Source organism: Chiloscyllium plagiosum, unplaced genomic scaffold, assembly GCF_037043375.1.
Source record: "Chiloscyllium plagiosum isolate Xiang-an unplaced genomic scaffold, Cpla_swu_hap1 HiC_scaffold_23, whole genome shotgun sequence".
Lineage (NCBI taxonomy): Eukaryota > Metazoa > Chordata > Chondrichthyes > Orectolobiformes > Hemiscylliidae > Chiloscyllium > Chiloscyllium plagiosum.
The window spans coordinates 27,058,005-27,071,930 of NW_028270161.1; the positions used below are offsets into that span (position 1 = coordinate 27,058,005).

Below are 13,926 nucleotides of genomic sequence, written 5' to 3' on the forward strand. Positions count from 1 at the left end.
TTGTGGTCAGCCTTACCACCGTTAGCTCTGTAAGCATTAACCAGATTCATACTGAATAAAGCTATGGTATTAACAAGTATGTGACTTAAAAGGTGCCAAACAAGTGTTATCCACTGATATTACATTCAGAATGTATTTGTGAACTGTTCAGGCTTCATTCTATTTTAAAATATTCAATCCCCATTTCTGTCCTTCTTGTTATATAAACAGAAAAAAAGCTATCTAACTTTCTTTAAACATGTTCCTTTCATTTTCATCCACCATGACCTTCTTTCTCAATAACCATTTACCCTTCTCCCAATAAAGGAAAGCAGAGGAATAGTTATATTGAACCAGTAATATAGAGGTCCAGGCTAATATTTTCAGGAAAACAAAACAAAGAACAGCATGTACTGGAAATCTGAAACAAAAGCAGAAATTGCTGAAGAAACTCAACAGGTCTGGCAGCATCTGTGGAAAGAAAGCAGAGTTCATGTTTTGGGTCCAGTGACCCTTTTTGCTGAATGGTTCTGAAGAAGGATCATTGGATCCAAAACATTAACTCTGCTTTCTCTCCAAGATGTTGCTGGACCTGCTGAGTTTCTCCAACAATTTTTGTTTTTGTGTTACTATTCTAGGGACATGGGTTTGAATCCCACCATGGCAAATTGTGAAATTGGAATTCAGTAATAAATCTAAACTTAAATGCTAGTCTACTGGTGACCATGAAAACATTATGATTGACATAAAAACCCATCCCTGGTTCACTAATGCCTTTCTTTTAGGGGAGCAAAACCTGCCAATTTTACCTAGCCCTCTAAAAAGAGGCCTAGTGAAGCCCTAGAAAATCATTCAGTTATATCTAAGTGCTTCAAAATCTAATAAAAGCAATGAAACCAGGCAGACCACCCACATTGATCAGGGCAATGGAAATGACAGCAGCAAATTCAGCCCTGTTAACCCTGTATGATGCTCCTTACTAACGTGGGGTTTTGTGCCAATATAAGAAGAGCTGATGCACAAACTAGTCAAGCAGTACCTTGAATTAGGCATACTCATGGCATCATACATTATAACGATTCAGATACCTGCCACTGAAGGAGGCAGGAAGGGAGGAGTTGCCTTTGCAGTCCTTAATGTTGAATCAAGACCCCACAAAGTTTCATGATGTCAGGTCAGACGTGGACAAGGAAACTTCCTACTGAGTACCACCTAGAGCATCCTCCTTCTGATAACAAATCTTTTCTTCTTGTCAAACATCATATTAAATGCATTGAGGGTAACAAGGAAACAAAATGTGGGAATATCTGTGTCCATCACCAAGAGTAGCCTGGTAGCCTACTATGACCTATTTTGCCAAGACCTAAAGGATGTAGACTGGGTCAGCAGCAGATAGTAATGCAAGCATGTAGAGGAAAAACGTACATGACTGGAACATGACCAATTTACTTGTAATGGATGCAGCTGTCCATGAAAGTATCAGCATGAGCTGCACAATCCTCATGGAGATAAAATACTAGGATACACTCCAACATATTGTGTGTCCATACCACTGTATGGGATCAGTTTCAAACATTCAACAACTCGAGACTGAGCATTCTTGAGATGGGGGGCCACCAATAGCAAAGGCTGCATTTAACCACAATCTGAGACTTTTTGGCTCAGTAATTGAAATTTTAATCCAAGGTACTGTCAAGTGGCACATACTCAGCAATAGCCTGCTCACTGACTCTCAGTTTGGGTTCTGCCAGGCTGCATTACAGCTTTAGTTCAAAAATTAGCAAAGTAGTTGAACTTGAAAAGGGAAGTGATAGTGATTTCTCCTGATAGGAGGGCATCATTTGACTCAGTGTGACATGAAGGAGAGCCAGTCAAGCTAGAGTCAATAGTAATCAGGAGAAAGCTCTACATTGGTTGGAGTCACACCTGGTACATAAGAAAATGATTGTGATTGTTAAGAGGTCAGTCATCTCAGCTCCAGGACATCCAGGAGAATAGTGTTCTGTGCCCAACCATCTCCATCTGCTTCGTCGCTAACCATCTCCCACCAAGATCAGAGGTGGAGATGAACATTGAGTAATTATCAATGTTTAGCGCCATTCGCACTTCCTCAGATACTGAAGCAATACCAGATGCAGGCAGAACCTGGCTCAGGCTGATAACTTGATGTTCAGATGCATTATGATCACTGAATTTCCCATGTTCAACATCCTGGAGGTTATCACTGACCAGAAACTGAACTGGACTAATCATATAAATACAGTAGTTATAAGAGCAGGTCATTATGGAATTCTGTGATGAGGAATTCAACTCCTGACTCCGCACAGACTAACCACCAGGTATAAGTCAAGATTGTGATGGGCTACTGTTCACTTGCCTGGATGAGTACAGCTCAAACAACACCATCCAGGATGAAGCTGTGCCCTTCATTGACAACCTATCTAAAACCTTCAACATCAATTTCCTCTACCACTGACCACAATGGCAAGAGTGTGTACCATCTACAAGATGTGCTACTTCAATCACCAAAGAACACTCTGAGTATCCCCCTCTTTGAGTTTCTCCCTCCCAAAGGCCCTCACTCTCTAACCCACACCCCATCTATACTCCCTTAAATCTGTCTCTTGACGTGCTCTCTCTCCACCTTGCCAGAAAACTGTCTGGTTATGATTAGATGATTAGATTCCCTACAATGTGGAAACAGGCCCTTCGGCCCAACAAGTCTACACTGACCCTCCGAAGAGTAACCCACCCAAACCCACTTCCCTCTGACTAATGCACCTAACACTATGGGCAATTCAAGATGGCCAGTTCACCTGACCTGCACATCTTTAGCATGTGGGAGGAAACTGGAGCACCCAGGAGAAACCCACGCAGACACAGGGAGAATGTGCAAACTGCACATTATCTTTTAGTATGATTGCATGGAAACAAGCTTAGTGACATCAGCAACCCTAGTGTGTAATTACATGCAGACCCAAATGGCTTTGATTTTACCTGCTGTTGTTTGTTACATGACATTAAAGATTGAAAGATCTTGCTAAAGAACCACCTACACCAGTAACAATTGCTGTAATAAAATATTGTCTCTATATTTGGTCTCCTCATTGAGACAATGTAACATTACACCAAATTTTTGAGAAGGAATGTTGCAAACTGCTAAACTAATTTGAGACAAATGAAGACATAATTGCTAAGTTCTTTCAACCTTGTGCAAGACCACTTAAAATTCAAATTTTAACATTTGTTCATTGAAAACCAGCAGTCAATTTTCAAGCTGACTGATACTGTTTGCCTCTGGCATGATGTTTGTACTTCGAAGAAAAGAGTGTCAAATTGTTGGTGGGTTGGAATAATCATTCTCCTCACAGTTAAGGAAGTGGCAAGGTAAAGAATAAAGAATCTTTCTTAAATTGAGATGATGTGGAATGCTTGCTGATGCAACAGACAATCTCACTCATCCTGCAGTAATAAGCCACTTGAAGTTTAAACTGCATCTTTTGGTTGAGTTTCAACTACTGGCCCTCATATATGAACTGAGATCTTTTAACAAAAAGCAGGAAACTAGAATTTCCTTGAACATCTGACTGTCAAAGGAGAAGGCAATGATTTCTGTAACGTTTACTCTTAATTTGACAGATGGTAGGTGGTAACATTGCAGTTTTCAATATGTGTTACCAAATATGTAGAATTGATAAATCTATCCACTTTAACCTTATTAGCCATGTAATTATGACAGAATGTTATTAATTGACCATGATGTTAATAGATGTAAGTATACCCTCAGTTAGTTCACAGGTGGAGATTTGAAGGAAAATATATGCCAAAATTAAAGGAAAAATGAAAGAGTGGTTCAGGATTTATCCAATTAAAAAAATGCAATAATAAACTGTAAATTATAGGAGCAGAAGTAGGCCATTTGTCCCATTGGTTCTGTTCTGCCAATCATTCAATGAAACCGTGGTTGATTTGATAATCCTCAAGGCTGAGAGTGTGGTGCTGGAAAAGCACAGCAGGTCAGGCAGCATCTGAGGCGCAGGAGAATTGATGTTTCGGGCATAAGCCCTTCATCAGGAAAATCCATTTTCCAAATGAAGGGCTTATGCCTGAAACGTCTATGCTCTTGCTCCTCGGATGCTGCCTGACCTGCTGTATTTTTCCAGCACCAGACTCTCGACTCTGATCTCCAGCATCTGCAGTCCTCACTTTTGCCTCTGAGATTGTGCTGTCTGGTCTTAGCCTCTCCCACAAAGGGAAACACCTTCTCAGCATCTACTCTGTCAAGCTGCACAAGAATCCTATATGTTTCAATAAGGTCACTTCTCATTCTTCTAAATTCCAATCAATGCAGGCTCAACCTACTCAATATCTCCTCATAAGAAAATCATCCATGTCCAAGGTCAACTTAGTGAACATTCTCTGGACTGCTTCCAATCCCAGTATATCTTTCCTTACACAAGGGGACAAAACTTCACGGTATTTTAGATATTGTCCAACTAGTGCCTCCTGTAGTTTTATACAGACTTCCAAATGTTTATATACTCTATTCTCTTTGGAATAAGGGCTAGCATTCCCTATTATCAGGTGAACTTGAATGCTAGCATTTTATGATTCATGCATGAAGGCCATCAAAGTTCTCTGTGCTGCAGCTTTCTGCAGTCTTATGCAATTTAACTAATATTCAGCTCCTCTATTCTTGCCGTCAAAATACATAACCTCATATTTTCCAAAATCATATTCCATTTGCCAAGCTTTTACCCTCTCATTTAACCTATCTATATTCCTGTGTAGACTGTGTTATCTTCACCAAATGTCTTCCCGTCTATGTTTTGCATCGTCCTCAAACTTGGCTATAGTACATTTACTTCTCTTGTCCAAGTCAATAACATACATTGCAAATAATTATGATCCCAGCACTGATACCCGTGGCACTCCATAGTTACAGGTTTCCATCCTAAATATGCCCCCTTAGAATTATAGAATCATACAATCCAGAAGAGGCCCTTCAGTCTATTGAGTCTGTACCATTATTAGAAACACTACTATCTACACTAATCCCACTTTACCATATTAAGTCCATACCCTGAAGGTTATGACACATCAAGTGCTCATCCAAGTACTTTTTAAATGTTGTAAGGTTACCCACCTCAACTATCCTACCAGGCATGCACACCAGACCTCCACCACTATCTGGGTGAAAATAAGATCCTCAAATTCCCCCGAAACCTCCTCCCTTTCACTTTAGAAGTGTGCCGACTTGTTCTTGACTCTTTGATTAGGGGGAGCTAGGCTTTCTATTGGACCCTTTCCATGACCTTTATAATCTTACATTCTCTGCTCCAAAATAAACAACCTGAGCTTATTCAGCCTCTCTTCACTTGAAATGCTCCATCTCAAGTAACATTCAGCCTGACCAAAGTTCTGTACAGCTCCAACATAATCTCTCTGTTCTTATAAGAATCTTCTTAACTACCTTATTAACCTACCCAGCCACTTTGACAAATCTCAGGATAAGCTCCCCAAGATCTCTCTGAGCTTCCTAGTGTCCTGCCAGTCATTGAGTACTACTTTGTCTTGTTGCTTCTCTTGCAATGCACCAACTCATATTTATCGGAGTTAAATTCTATCTGCCACTGACCTATCCATCTGACCAATCCATTTATATCCTCCTATAACCTAAGATTTTCCTCCTCACTTCCAACTATCCAGCCAATCTGAAGACAGCTTTGATGTGGTTGTCATAAAAGTATAGGAAATTTGGTCTCACTCAAGAGAGCTGCAAAGACAAGCGAATAATACAGAAACAATTCTGGTGGCAGAGAGTTAGAAGTTAAATGTTATCAGCGTGTAAGTGGAATCTGATTGCAGAAGATGTTGCCATGGAACAGCACATGGATAATATATGGAAGGGATATGGAATGTTGCTTGAGACACACCAGAAGTGATCATATGCACACAGGTAGAAAAGCACTTCAATATAAAGTGAAAGCATTGTAACAAGAGTGAAGTTGTGAGTTCTCCCAAAAGTAGACACAGGAGCTAGAATTCCTAATTTTCCAATTCTGCCCAAGTATACTATTCCAACCAAACCCACTGCTACAACCACAACTTCCTATATTTGGGGCTCTGTTGCTTTGCTCCTTTTGTACCTGTTATATGTCTCTCTTTTCCTCTTTTTCCAGTTCTGAATATTCATAGACATCCAGGCTTCTCTGGGCTGTCACTTTACTTTTCAGTCTAAAGGAAACATGTTGAACTGAAATCTCCGCAGTACCTTTTTGAACACCACTCATTGTTCTGTTGTTGATTTACCCTCAAGTAACTTCCCAATCTATTTTGGTCAGATCCTGCCTTATTTTTATAAAATCTGCCTTACTCCAATCCAAAACCTTTTATTTGCAAACTAGTTTTCTCCTTTTCCAGAAAAAAACACACAATGTTGTTGTTGCTGTCATGAAAATGCTCCTCTACTGTCACCGCAAACATCTATCCATCTTCATTTCCTAGAATTAGGTCCAGCACTGTACCATCCCTTTGAGGATCATCTACATGTTCATATAAGAAATTCTCCTGCGTATGTTTCAAGAAGTCTACTCCCTCGAAACTCTTTCTACTATGATTATCCAAACTAACACTGGAGTAGTTGAAATCCTCTAATATAATTATCCTGTTATTATTTTTAAACGCCTTGGTGAATTGACTACATATCTGCTCCTGTGTTACCTGCTGTTTGGGGGCCTATAATACACCCTATTAGTGTGACTGCCTCCTTTTTATTCTTAAACTTTGCCCACAAAGCTTTATTTGACAACCCTTCCAAGATGTCATACCTCCTTACTCAGCAACTGACTCCTTAATTGATAATATGACACCACCACCACTTCTGCTCCCTCCACCATCCTGCACAAAGATCCTATATCCTGGATGATTGAGTTGTTTGTCTTGTTCCACCCACAACTATGTCTCTGTGATGGCAATAACATTACAGTTCCACATATCAGTCCATGCCCTTAACTCATCTGTCTTACTGTTTATATGCCTAGAATTAAATAAAGACCATCCAGCCTTGCCTTATTCTCTTGAGACACAACATGGCTGAATTCACTCTGCATTGGTTCCTTTTCTAGGTAATGCTGTGTTGCTACTAAACTAATGCACTATGTCCTCTTCCCCTGCTGAGCTAGTTTAAACTTCTTCCAACAACACTAGGATATTAGTCCCACTCTGTTTCAGGTGCAGACTGTCCTGCTTATAGAGGTCTCAATGATCCAGGAATCTATCCCAACCCTGTCTTATTTTAGTTAGCCAAACTTCTATCCAAGCTAATATATTACCCAACACTGTGGACTCGTAGCTTATTAATAAGACCATAAGACATAGGAGCGGAAGTAAGGCCATTCGTCCCATCGAGTCCACTCCGCCATTCAATCATGGCTGATGGGCATTTCAACTCCACTTACCCGCATTCTCCCTGTAGCCCTTAATTCCTTGTGACATCAAGAATTTATCAATTTCTGCCTTGAAGACATTTAGCGTCCCAGCCTCCACTGCACTCTGTGGCAATGAATTCCACAGGCCCACCACTCTCTGGCTGAAGAAATGTCTCCGCATTTCTGTTCTGAATTTACCCCCTCTAATTTTAAGGCTGTGTACACGGGTCCTAGTCTCCTCGCCTAACGGAAACAATTTCCTAGCGTCCACCCTCTCCAAGCCATGTATTATCTTGTAAGTTTCTATTAGATCTCCCCTTAATCTTCTAAACTCCAATGAATACAATCCCAGGATCCTCAGCCGTTCTTCATATGTTAGACCAAGCATTCCAGGGATCATCGTGTGAATCTCCGCTGGACACGCTCCAGTGCCAGTATGTCCCTCCTGAGGTGTGGGGACCAAAACTGGACACAGTACTCCAAATGGGGTCTAACCAGAGCTTTATAAAGTCTCAGTAGCACAACAGTGCTTTTATATTCCAACCCTCTTGAGATAATTGACAACATTGCATTCACTTTCTTAATCTGCATTTCAACCTGCATGTTTACCTTTAAAGAATCCTCAACTAGCACTCCCAGATCCCTCTGTACTTTGGCTTTACGAATTTTCTCACCGTTTTGAAAGTAATCCATGCTTCTATTCTTTTTTCCAAAGTGCAAGACCTCGCATTTGCTCACATTGAATTCCATCAGCCATTTCCTGGACCACTCCTCCAAACTGTCTAGATCCTTCTGAAGCCTCCCCACTTCCTCAGTACTACCTGCATGTCCACCTAACTTTGTATCATCGGCAAACTACGCTAGAATGCCCCCAGTCCCTTCATCCAGATCATTAATATATAATGCGAACAGCTGCGGCCCCAACACTGAACCCTGCGGGACACTGCTTGTCACCGGCTGCCATTCCGAAAAAGAACCTATTATCCCAACTCTCTGCCTTCTGTCAGACAGCCAATCCTCAATCCATACCAGTAGCTCACCTCGAACACCATGGGCCCTCACCTTGCTCAGCAGCCTCCTGTGTGGCACTGTATTGAATAATAAGCCTCATGTGTGATACTGTATTGAATGCCTTTTGGAAATCCAAATATATTACATCTACTGGCTCCTGGTAATGTTTGCATTTTTAGTTTCTAGAGTGTTATGAAGAGCGATAGTGGGGTGTAAGAACACAACTACTGCAGAGGCCCATTGTCATAAATGCCTGTTGGCTCATAAATTAAACTGTTGCAGATTTTAAATACTTAACAGTTGTCTAGAAAAAAGTCAGCATTGTCTAGTGTATAGAAAATACCTTTTCTCTTGTATGCTTTAATCTGTAGCATGTGTAAGGCAAAGAATGTTCCTTAGATTTATAGCATTTGAAAGCAGAATTATAATTAATGGTAGGGTATAATTTTCTTTAACTGCCTGTGAAAATGAAATATGCAGAACAAAGCATACCTGAGGATATGAGTGCCTCAGTCCATAGCTCATTAAAAATAAACCCATTGATTCTTAATAACTTTCTAAATTATTTGCAAGCAGTTGAATAAATCAGAATTACAATTCATTCAGACTGATAACCCAGGGCAGGTTTCTGAAGGTCTGTTGAGTACAAAAACGGATTTGTTATGTATATTCCTGAAACATTAAACTTTTATATCAAGGCTGTCTCTCACATTTTAGCATTTTAATACATGTATTCAGGCTTAGGTGTAATTTTTTTTCCAGACATAAATGTTTCATTTTTTTCCCGAACATAATAGTTAATTTCAAAGTTAATTATTTAACAGAGCTATAGATTCTCTAAACATGATTATTAAATCCATCTAATAAAAGATTAATCATTGGTTCCCCATGTTAATGTTTTCTTGGCAAATGTAGTCTCTACAGATTTTTATATTTAATTGTTATACAGCTTTTGACTGTTACTGAACATCCTGTTGTTATAAAACTTACTGGTGGAGAAAGCTTTCTCGAATGAACTTAAGGAAAATTACAAATCATCTCCCTGGATTTCTTTTGCCGGCACAAAGGCATGTTTTATATCTCAAAGGGTTTGTTACAAGAGACCGGTTTTTCCGACAGGATTGATTGGTGGTAGAGTCCCTGTAGGGACCAATGGCACTTCCTCTCACCTAATGTTTTATGGATCAGTTGTCAATTACATTGGAATTTTCTGCAGACTTGCCTGAGCATCGCTAAGCAATTCAAACCACAGCTGAAGCCAGTTTATCTAAAAGCCCTTAAACCCCTGTTGTTATCATGTATTTGAAGTTATAAGGGAAGAAAGCAATGGGTAAAATTAATAACACAATTGAAAAAAGCAAAGCATGAAGACAGCATAATTCACATATCCTAGCTGACCATGGATTTTACTATTGGATTTTTCAACCTGTATTGCTTTGCAAGAAATTTTAGGAGAACAATATACCCTGCATATACATGACACCAGTGCAATGCAGAGATGATTACTTTTCCTTTGCTAAATAACTCAGGTTCAGCATTTTGTGAAGCTCTAGAGAAAGAAACAGCAGCAGAAAACCACAATATCAGGTCCCTGCCGAATTTGAGTTTGTCACTTCTCTGATTATCCCTTCTATAAATGGGAAGTTGAATAAGGTAAAATGTAAATGCCAAGGGGATATTATAATGTCCCTTAAATGTTGCCCAGGGATTCTACCCAGTGAACACCTGGGTCAAGGATGTCCATGGAATTCAGACATTAGCATTCAATCAATGGGCCTTTCAGGGCAGTTGCTTTTGTCACAACATAATTGAGAAGAGCAGGCCATTAGTTAAGTCCTACACTTCTACAAGTCATTACAAAGGTTTAATTTCCAACAAGATAGTCACTTTGCTTGACAAGCTGCTATTCAGGACAAAAACAACTCTTGTCAGATTTAACTATTAAAAGAAAATAACTCTGCTTAATGGAAACACACAGTTCTTTAACAACTGGCACAGAAAAATAAAGCATTACTAATCTGTTACAATAAGGTGAATTTTACTTTCCTTTCCACTAAGTCCGAGGTGTGCCAGGTTTTTTAAAGGAATTTCCAGCACAAGGCCCAGCAGGTTTTCTTGACCGATCTTACCAGACCTGCCTCATTAACTATATAGCCCATTCCTGTGGTTTTCCTCATGTCCAATTCTGGCTTCATCTTACTTCACACCATTCCCAGAGCAACTCACTATTTAGCAGATATACCAGAATCCAACAGCACCCCTTGTGCCCACGTCATCTCTAAAAGCCTATTGTACACCTGGTAAGGAATGTCATGCTTGAGCTGCCCTGCTTGGTTTCATTTGCCCATATATGGCAGTGTGGAGAAAATGGTGCTCTGCTTGGTTGGCAAGGAGCTGGAGATCTTGCTGGATGAGGCAGAATTTCTTTGGCCCAGTGGAGGCCACAATACCAGACCATTCACCTGATCTAGTCCATGAGCTGGATGCATGTCCCTGAATACAGTGTCCTTTGAGTAGCATTACAATGATAGTTGTCAATGCAGAAAGCAAGTTCAGAAATATCTTATAAGTGATTCAAAGATGTGCTATGAGAGTCCTTAGAGGTTGACACAAATTGGATGTCAATGTCCACAGGCATCAGATGCATGTGACCAATGTCTATGGAGCATCCCCTAAAATGTTGGTATCCAACATGGAGATCAATCAGAGAAAGTGGTGAGCTGAGCTCGCCAGGCACCTGCCTGGTTTCCATGTAATTAACTCGCTGCTGCCTAGAGGGAAACTCACCAGGCCACTTGTGAAAAGCTTAAAAGCTGGAACAGGATACCTCTGATGTCGAGATTAGCTTCTCATCTGAATTCACCATAAATCTTGCCACAGCCCATGTCACTCAGACCATTAGAAGATTCTGCCTCATGTGACTTAAACAATACTCCTTTAAACCCTAGATACATACACAGAAACCCATTATTTAGCCAATATTGCACCACACTTTTGTGATACAACCAGTAGCAGCACTTGTGGTCTAAGCCATGTAATTTTAATTGATCTCACTGGAAATTGTAATTGGCAAGCACCATTTATCCAAAACCAGGGACTGATTGCGATAAATGTGAATGATGTAAGTGGTACACACAGTAAAATGAACTCAATCGTGAAGAATATTTCAAGTTGCCGCACATTTTGAGACTTACGCAAAGTGAATCTTTTGTAGTGATAAAAGATAATTTTAACATGTCTTTAAAATTCATGAAGTCCCTCAAACATTTCATTTGGAACATTTAATGGGATCCTAAGAGAACACATCTTGAATTTGTTTGAAATTTTAATGTCTGAATATTTATTACATTGCTCTGATTCATTTAACAAGTAATTAAGCAGGTGACTGGGGTTAACTGGGTAATTAATTAACAAAAATAAAGAGGGAATCGGTGGAACTGGTATGTGGAAGGAGTGATAAGACTGAGTATAGTGATGCAATGGGAGTGTCCCTATCACTGACCAAGAGTCCCAGGTTTAAATCCCACCTGCTCCAGAATAACATCTCTGAACTGGTTAATTAGAAAAACAGATTAAATTTTTTTAATATTTATATTCAGGGCTCTCTTGTAACACTGTGGCAATGTCCCTATCCTCAGAGGCGGAAGCCGGATTCAAATCACATCAGCTCCAGAATTATATAAAAACAGCTCTGAACAGTTTGATGAGAAAAATTGATTAAATAAAAGTTAAGACTGAGTACAAAGGGCTCTTGTAGCACATTGTCTTGGTTTCTGTTTCCACCCTGTGAGGAGTTTGCACATTGTCCATGTGTCTGCTTGGGTTTCCTCTGGGTGTTCTGGTTTCCTCCCACCATCTAAAGATGTGCAGGTTAGATGGATTGGCTAAGGAAAATTGTCCATAGTGTCCAGGGATGTACAAGCTAGGTGGATTAGCCATGGGAAATGTGGAGTTACATGGACAGATCAGGGGGTGGGATGCTCTCAGAGGGTCAGTTTGGACTCGATGGGCTGAATGGCCTGCTTCCGTGCTGTAGAGATTCTGTGGTTCTCTGAAGCTATCACACTGCTATGTTCATTACCTTAAAGGATTTGATGTTTGTTGTACGTGGTTGATAACTTTGAAAACGGTGAGCAACGAAATACCGTCACAGTTTGTGAAGTGTTGAATGGCAGGAATACTGTTCATACAGTGGAAATATGGCAGCCAGTTGGCAAACAGTATGCTGCTACAAACAGCAATATAATAGCAACCACATCTCTTTTTGTGATTTTGATTGAGAACGAACTATGGGTTGTCCTTCCATGTTTCTAGTGACAAGGCAGGACAAATGCTCTGTTGTTGCACAGTTACAGATGCCCATCTTGGATAATGAAATGATCCTTTGCCTGGGACTTGAGAGGGGTTATGGAAAAACCACTACAATAGGGAAAAGTCTCCACCTGTCACGGTTCATACTTCTAGTTATCCTGAATGGGTTCACAGAATGTAGAAGCTTTTATATTATATGACGCACAAATGCAAGGTGTTAGCCCATAAAATGAATTGAATAGGAATGCTGTATGGTTTCGAGATAAATATCTTTACATCATCTGCAAATTAATGGAAGTTTTAGAAAACTGCCCCATTCCCTATGGAGTCAAGTAAAGAAGAGTCTATGTGAGGCGAGCAAAGCTTCTCTCCAAAATGTCTTTTTTCAAAGATGGAAGGCACTGGCAGTGATTCATGCAAAATTCTACTACACGTCTGTCCTAAATGTGAGTCAGAGATACTGATGGCATCCGTCCATCTCTGGTGACATTGAACTGTGTCCAGGTGTATGTTGCTTCTGGGTTGAACATTGTCTGTTGTGGCTGTAAAGGTCAATTTGTGAGTGGATGACTCCTTTCAGGAATGATTCAAAATATACCAAGAAAAATCAATTCTCAATTTGCCAGAGGCTGTCAATAACCTAACTGTTAATTTTTAATGTAGGGTAGCGTAGCTGTCAGTTGACTGATTGCATTTTGATTTGTATTTATTTTCAATTCAATAAATCTTTCTTCTAAAATATATATCTTCAGGTTACTTGGTGATTCTCAAGATGAGAAATGTCAGTGATGAGGAATGGAATATTTTACCATCCATTGTAACAGCCCAATGTGGATAAGGCATGAGCCATCTGCTTTGAAATATGATCATATGTGTCAGTTGTGACTCAATTGTAGCACACTTGTCTCTGAGTCACAATGTTCTGGGTTCAATTTCCATTCCGGAGCTTGAGCATGAAAGATCAATCAAATTACAGGAGAGATGTGATTGCCGTGGAGGGTGTGCAGAGAAGATTTATTCAGAGGTTGTCTGGGCTGAAAGTTTTAGTTATGAAGAAAGATTGGATAGACCGGCTTCTTTTTTCCTTGAAATAGATGTGACTGAGGGGACATGATTGAGATATATAACATTATGTGGGGCATGAATAGGGTGAACAGGAAGGAACTTTTCTCCTTGGTGGAGGGATCAATAAAGC

At 40.0% G+C, this 13,926-nt stretch overlaps 1 protein-coding gene across 1 annotated transcript in view; it reads left to right on the forward strand.

Moving 5' to 3' along the window:
* The window catches only part of reln (reelin), a 391,311-nt gene that overhangs the window by 123,777 nt on the left and 253,608 nt on the right, over nt 1-13,926 (forward strand). The window lies entirely within an intron of this gene.